Consider the following 8,066-nt stretch of genomic DNA (forward strand, 5'->3'; position numbering starts at 1 on the left):
AAGCAGGGGCAGACTGCTAACTCTCTCTCAATCCCATGACCTTGTCTGTAACATGGGGATGATCACAGCAGTGCCTACTTGATGAGTTGGTGAGGAATAAGGAAATCATGCAAAATGTTTAGCAAGGTGCCACCTACACAGTAAGAACACAGTAGCAATTACTATTGTTAGGGAGCCTTGGACCAAAACCGCCCACCCTGGCCAGGCACGGTAATAACCACTTGCATGAGTTGTCTCACAACAGGAGGTCCCAATAAGGAGCAGGATACTGACAAGCTGCCACCAAAGAAGAATTGGGGAGGGGCCAAGAGAAGGGAGGAGACCCGCGCCCATAATACGTCCTGCCAACCTCCCAGAAACCCTCACGCGGGAAACCATCTTGGCTGAGAGATGCACGTGCCACCAGGAAGGACTCTGAGTCAGACCAAATATGAGCACAAAGATGATTGGCCAGAGACTACCCGGAAGGCTAAAACCCACCCCCACCCCACCCCCCCGCGCCATAAAACGTGAGACCGCGAGCCACGTGGCAGAGCAGTCCTCCTGGGTTCCCTTTCCCTGCTATTCTCCGTTGGAGTGTCCCTTCTCAATAAAGCCCTTTGTTTTGTCAGTCTCCTTGGACAATTTATTTCCGAGTTAGACAAGAGCCCACGCCCGGACCCTAGAAGGGGTCCCCCTCCAGTAACAGTATTACCACCACCGCCATTGTGGTTGTTGTTATTCTGTCTTCACCCAACGCCAGGCTTAGTAAAGGATCTTGTTACTCCCCTATCAACTTCTGCACGCCCCACTTCTAGCATCTTGGCAGTCCCCCACCTAGCCCTACCTTTTCATCTTGCTCTCTACACCCTCAGCCTGTAGTATTTTCTATCGAAAGGGGCAGCACGCTCAATGTCCCCTCCACCTTGTTTCTGCCAAGACACAGGTTGCCAGTTGGACCCGGACGCAGGCCTTAAATTAGGCTGAGTGCCCTCAACTCCTCACACACCTTCCTCCTTCAAGATCATCAGTTCGAAAAGGTCCATGAGGGGTGATCCAGGGACCTTCCTTGTGGGGTCTGCAGAAAAGCCCACACTAAGAAGGCAGTACAGAGCAACCGGTGGTCAGGAACTCAGCCTCTGGAGCCGGGAAGAGCCTCGGCTCTACTGCTCACCAGCTGTGTGACCGTGAGCAAACCACAACCTCTTAGAGCCTCCATTTACAAAAGAGGCTCTTGATAGTACCTACCTCATAGGGTCATTGTGGGAATTAAATGAGATGCTGCTTTAACAGAATGCCTACCATGCTCAGTAAATGAGACTTCTTCTCCTTATTGTTATTTTAAACTTCATTTCTTCTTCTCTGAAAAGCTGAAGAGCTTATATAGAAGAACTCCTAGCACTCAGGGACCAGAATTCAGCACAACCTTGTACAATTAATAAAGGAGGTGGGAGAAACCCATCACATCTTGCCTGAACCATTCAACCATTCCCCATTCCAAACACTTCCCCACATCCCAGCCAACCTTCACTCTGCCACACAAGTCATCATCATCCTAACCCACAAGTGCATTCTTAACACTCTTACCTACCCACTCTCTATCAAAAAGTCCAAATTCTCTAGCAAGGCATTCAAGGCCCACCCCATTCTCATCCCAACCCACCTTTCCAGCTTCATCTCCCAAAATATCCCCCCACACTCAATCCCGCATTATCCCTCTATGAAGTTTTGTCAGCCAATCAGAGTTCCTTGCTCCTTCCTCTCTGGTCTCATTGTACACTGATTTTACCTCTAATAATCTGGCCCTATATCTGCCTCTTCCACTAAATGCAAAGGGCAGAATTCACTAATAAATAATAAGTGAGTAAATAAGTCTGCTAAAAAAAAAAAAAGAGACTGAATGAATGAATGAGAGAGTGAAACTTTCTCCAGTCTATTCTCAACATGGAAACAAGTCAAACCCTGCATTCCTCTGCTCTAAACTCTCCAATGGCTCCCACCTCACTCAAAGTGAGACAGGAGGGGGGCTTCCCTGGTGGCGCAGTGGTTGAGAGTCTGCCTGCCAATGCAGGGGACACGGGTTCGTGCCCCGGTCTGGGAAGATCCCACGTGCCGCGGAGCGGCTGGGCCAGTGAGCCATGGCCGCTGAGCCTGCGCGTCCGGAGCCTGTGCTCCGCATAGGGAGAGGCCGCAACAGTGAGAGGCCCGCGTACCGCTAAAAAAAAAAAAAAAAAAAAAAAAGTGAGACAGGAGGGAAGGGGACAGGGCACAACCTTTAAAAGAATGACACAGGGCTTCCCTGGTGGCACAGTGGTTGAGAGTCCGCCTGCCGATGCAGGGGACACGGGTTCGTGACCCGGTCCGGGAAGATCCCACATGCCGCGGAGCGGCTGGGCCCGTGAGCCATGGCCGCTGAGCCTGCGCGTCCGGAGCCTGTGCTCCGCAATGGGAAAGGCCACAACAGAGACAGGCCCGTGTACTGCAAAAAAAAAAAAGAATGACACAGCCATTGAGGATATGACATCAACTAGTTAGAACCAATTAGGCCCAAGATGGCAGAAGATTCGACTTCCAGTGGACCTCGAGCCTCATCATATGCTCATTGTGATACATTAGCTAAATGACACACCCAAAGGCGCCATGACAGTTCAGAAGCTGATCACAAACGGCCAAAAAGTGGGTGATGATCTAATTCCTGGAAATCCCCCCCCTTCCCCGAAATGACTGGAATAATCCTCCCACTTACTGACCTATGAAATTACTCAGCCCATAAAAACTAACCACCCCATATTTCAGGGTCTCTCGCCTTCTGAGACGGCCCACAATCTGTCTATGGAGTGTGTATCTCACTAAATAAACCTGCTTTCCCACTTAGTTCTCAGGCCAGAGCCCCCTTGCCTGCCTGCTTATATTCCTCACAAGTGTCCTATATTAATGAATCTACTTCTTGCCTATCACTTTGCCTCTCACTGAATTCCTTCTGCACTGAGACATAAAGAACCTGAGCTTCAGTAAGTCCTGACACCAGGTGAGTGACTTTAATTAAAAGACAGTGGGTTCGAGTCCCAGCCCGTGGGTTCGAGTCCCAATAGGAGTTTTGGCTGGATTCGAATCCCATCTGAGGTGCAATTGGGTTCGAGTCCCAATCTGAGGTATGTGGTTTCAAAGGAGCCAAGGCCTTGGCGTGACCTGAGAGGGCCTTCTTGATCTGACTCCCCAGTTCCCTCCAGGGTTTCAGGCCATTCCACTGTCTCCCCTTGCTCACTTCACCCCAAAGCCACCAGCCTCCCTGCTATTCCTCCAACACGCCAGGCACATTCCAGCCTCAGTGCTTTTGCACTTGCTATTCTCTCTGCCTAGAATAGGGCTCAGCGAACTTTTTCTGTAAAGGACCATATAGAAATATTTTTGGCTTTGCAGGCTATAACATCTCTGTTAGAACTACTCAACTCCGGCATTGTAGTGCAAAGCAAAAGACAGCCATAGACACTATGTAAAGTAATGGGTGTGGTCAGATTTGGCCTGCAGGCTATGGTTGGCCATAACCTTGCTTAGCACATGGAATAGGTGCTCCAAAAGTATTTACTGAATGAATGAATTAATGAATGGGTAAACTATACCCTATGAGACGTGTACAGAGTCAGTAACAACACAGATTCCCAGGTGAGAATCACAAACTGGAGCTGCCAATTTGACAGCCATCCTCCTCCAGTCACCCCCAACATCCCTCCCAGACTTCCCTCCCCGAACCCCATCCTCCTCAGGTTGCACCATCCTCCAGGCCTGTCCCTCTAGGTAATGAGGCCACCCCAGCCTTAAGCCCACCTCTGAGTGGGGAAGCAGTAGCAAAGCAGACACAACTCCCAAGACCCAGTTTTCATGCAAACGTCCTCAGTAATAAAAGAGGTGGAAATTGAAAAACATAAAATAGATGATATAGGAGTCAAACTGTGTCTAAATAGACTGGAGCTGGAGTTTCCCATAAGGTGTCAGTGAGTCTTTAACATGTAAATGAGTTGCTTTCCTCGGGGTAGCAATTTTAAAAGACCCTGTCAGCCGTGAAATACGTCTGTCAATGAAAAACCCCTTTCATTATTAAATCTTTTGCTAATGAATCACCTGCCCTGTTCTGTTTACTTGCGTTTTTTTGACTTTCACCTGAGTTGTTTCTCATAACAGCACATCCTTTTTTTTTGGTTGGGGGTGGGAGGGGGAGGTGCCTGGGGCCACTGGACCCTAAAACCTAACCATTAGATAATAATATTAGCAATAACTGACCTTTACACAGCCCTTTGCACTCATTATCTCATTAGTTATTCCACACAACCCAGTGAGGTAGACAGATATTACTACCATCCCCAGGTATAAATCAGGAAACCAAGGAGCAGAGAGGGTGAGTGATTTGCCCCAGGTGGCTCAGCTGGTAAATGGCAGAGTAGACCTTCAGCCCTTTCTCTTTATGGCACGTGACCTTCCTGACAGGGACTCGCAGACCTCCAATCCCCAACATTCTTAACCCCATTCTCAAGTAACTGCATCAGTCACTATGATTTCTGACCCTCTACCACCCCCAAACAGTGCCAGGCACAGGGAAGACACTGCTTGGCACCCTGGAAGTCAACAGCATGTCACACATCAACCAAAGCACCTCACTAGAAACCACCAATTCCAGGCTATGAAACATTTAGGAGAGCTGTGTTATTGTCAAATCAAGGATGAGCATGGAATCCATCTCGCTGGACCACAGGAAACATACTAGCAAGCATTGAGACAAGGCAAGAGGAGAGTCTGGGAAGTTCTACAAATTAAAAGTTGATGGTCAAATGAAATTCCACCCTCTGTGCAGAACTAAACAGAGAACCAAGCACTTACTGTTCACAGGGCTAGGCCTTTTCAGCTACTATCCACCTGCTGCCTCCTCCCCAGGCCACATTACAGGACAGTAAGCCTAGAATCACCGCTCCCTGTTTGCTGCACAGGTGAGAATGGCCACAGAGGAAAGAATTTAGGGCTCCAATCCCATTAATCCCATAAAGTGACCACAGCTCCTCCTCCCATTTCCTAGAGAGACCGTTAGACAAACGAGCAGTATTTCTTTTGGTCTGCTCCCAAGACTGGAAAAGACCCAATAATACATTTGGAGACAGTGATCTGGTTTTCAGGGAAAATTGGTTACTGATGTAGATAAAAAGCAACCAAGTTGGATGATACCATCATGTTTCATATCAATGCTGAGGGATCATCTAGTTGACCTGAGCAGGTTTATAGCCTGCCCTGCCCTGCCCTGTAGATAGGAATGTAATCCAAATGTAATCACTCTCTTTCCTAGTGTTTGATGCCCAGAAGGTGATTCAGTCAATATTGATTAAAGGAATCCCCAACTGATGCCGAAGTCCCAGAGTAGACAGGAAAAATAAATCTCATCCAGGCAAGGAATAGAATTCTCCACTTACTTCATCCAGAGATAGGGGGACTCAGGGAGAACAGTGGAAAACCAAGCACAAAGCGTGAGTAGCAGGTAAGAGGAGAAGCGTGAGTGAGATTGTAAGCAGAAATGTACGGTGCCAAGTGCTTAAACATCTCATGTAACTCTCACAACTACATCCTGGGGTGCATCCTATTACAGCTTCATTCTACAGATCAGAAAGCTGAGTTTTAGAAAAGGTAAAAAACTTGGCTGGGAAGCTAAGTGATGCAGCCAGAACTTGAATACAGGTGTGTCTGCTCCAGCCAAGAGAGCGCAAGGCGGACGAGAACAGGGCTTGCTGGGCCCTGAGGTGGGTCCCTGAAGTGCCTCTGATGTAGATAGCTAAACTGAGATGGCTCATTCAGTGAGTTGGGTGGAAGGGGGGGGGGGGGGCAATGCATGAACCAAGCACTATTCTTGTCTTATAGGTCCCTTGTGTGACAAGAAAATAAGTGTATATCAGAAAGGGAAAAAATGTAAACTCTCCCAGCAGAGGTCAAAGTTTACATCCTGAGGGCTGCTGAGAAATGGCCAAAGATGCAATATGATGTAACCCAGGAAAATTGACACAAGTGTAGACTACATGAAAATCTGTATATAATGTGGGGGAAGAAACAGTGAAAAAGTAATATGTACATGCTTACTAACGCTACCGAAGTTAAACTGGCAAGACAGAACAGAAAGGCCCAGGACCAGGAGTGACGAGTTGGTGCTTTAAGTTCACAGGAATTTTTCCTACAAAACAGTGATACTCCAAAGTATGTTCCCAGACCAGCAGCATCCGTATATCCTAGGAGCATGTTAGAAATGCAAATGCTCGCTCCCCACCCCAGACCTACTGAATCAGAAACTTGGGGGATGGGGTCCAGGTTTCTGTGTTGCAACAAGCCCTCCAGGTGATTCTGATGCATGCTAAAGTTTGAGAACTACTGCTTAAAGAAAACGTGTGAAGGCACACATAAAGTCTAATTCACTTTCAACTCCGCAAATATTTCCTGAGCAGCCACTAAGTGCTAAGGATCATGGAGGTGATCAATAAGTACTTGTTGAATCGAATGACTTCATAGTTAGTAGAAAGGAAATGCCACTTAACCTGGGGAGAGAGCTGTACTAGGCGTCTTCTATAGGCTGCTCTCCATATAGCGCTGTCATCAGCACACGTTTACTGTGAGATCCGGAAGCTCAGGGCCCCACCAAGTGCTATAGATACGGCGCGCTCCGGGGTCGCGCAGGCCCCTGCGGAGGGCAAGGATACCTGCGCGCCCCTGCTCTGATCCAGCCTGCGCTCCAGCCCCGGACACCTGCGCCTAGGAGCCCACAGACCACCAAGGCTGAGGAGGTCTGGGTGAGCCACCTGCTGCCTCCCTCCAGCTCCAGCTCTACCTACACGCAGGACTGTGCCACGCTTCCACCCAATGGTGAGCCAGGCTGGAGAGTCGCGGCAGAGGTGATGGGGCACTGCCAGTCACCCGAGTCACGTGGCCGCGCGCCGGGCCCCGGATGATAAGGTCACCGGCCCAGGGTTCCCTCCCGGCTGGAGGCCCCAGCCGAGGCGGGCGCCGGGCGCGTCCATACTGGCTTACCCGCGCCCCGCGGCCCTGGCAGCACGGGCTTTGCGCGGGCCTCCGAGGAGCTGCCCCTACTCACCCCGTGGGAAACAGAGACGCGGCGCCCGGCTTCCAGCAGCAGCCTGGTGGCGGGAGTTCGCGGGGAACTTTGCTTGCCGCCACCTCCGGATTGCTCTTAGTGAAGCCGGGGCGCCGCGCGGCCTGCCGGGAGTTGTAGTTCTTGGTTCCCTAAGCCGCGGGGACAAGGGCCAAAGAACAGCCGCGGTCGCCCTGGACCGCTCCACCTAGGGAGGCAGAGGGGTCACAGACACTTGACCTGTCAGATAGCCTGTTTCTTTGCCTGCGCTGCGGCCAGGATCCTTCCTGAAAACTTATTTTCAAGAAGCTATCCAAATTGGTCATAGATTTATGTTCAGTAGGAGGATGGAGTCGTGGGTTTGTGTATTACAACAGGCAAAGAAGAATTTTACTGACAGTTGCTGAATAGTAAGAAAGTGCTGATCGATCTTAGTCATTTTATCCCCCATTCATTCATTGACCTCTATTTACTGAATGTTTGTTTATAAGATGTACTTTGGAGACAATCATCAGACCTTCATTCCTTCTACAAACATCTCTTGAGCTACTTCGTGGGGGAACAGAGATGGGGTGGAAGATTGATCTATCAATTCAATGCAATTCTAATAAACTTTCCAACAGGATTTTCTCTGGACGTTTACAAGCTAAGCTAAAATTTACATGGAAAAACAAAGGACAAAGCATAGCCTAAACACTCTTGAAGAAGAGTAAAATGTTTCAAGGGCTTACCCTTACATATATCAACATTTATTATGAAGCTATAAAAATTAAGACTATGGGATATTAGTATAGGGATAGGCAGAGAGGGAAAATAAAACAACCTAGAGAGCCCAAAAACAATCCAGGCACATGTGGAATCTTGATACATGACAGAGCTGGCATATGAGCTGAACCAACTGGTTCTCTGTTGGGCCCCTAACACAAAAAATTAATTCCAAATAGATTAAAGAATTTTAAAGGAAAAAGTAAAATCA

At 48.7% G+C, this 8,066-nt stretch overlaps 1 protein-coding gene across 5 annotated transcripts in view; it reads right to left on the reverse strand.

The window, feature by feature from the left end:
* The window catches only part of ADCK1 (aarF domain containing kinase 1), a 111,268-nt gene extending 104,058 nt beyond the window's left edge, over nt 1–7,210 (reverse strand). For 2 of the 5 annotated variants that reach the window (XM_067729144.1, XM_067729118.1), the window contains exon 1: nt 7,094–7,210. The gene's annotated coding sequence lies outside the window, so the exon portion shown is untranslated. The other 3 variants (XM_067729119.1, XM_067729125.1, XM_067729134.1) reach the window with 3 other exon arrangements.
* Nucleotides 7,211–8,066: the final 856 nt, after the last annotated feature.

This window comes from Pseudorca crassidens, chromosome 1, assembly GCF_039906515.1.
Source record: "Pseudorca crassidens isolate mPseCra1 chromosome 1, mPseCra1.hap1, whole genome shotgun sequence".
Classification (NCBI taxonomy): Eukaryota; Metazoa; Chordata; class Mammalia; order Artiodactyla; family Delphinidae; genus Pseudorca; species Pseudorca crassidens.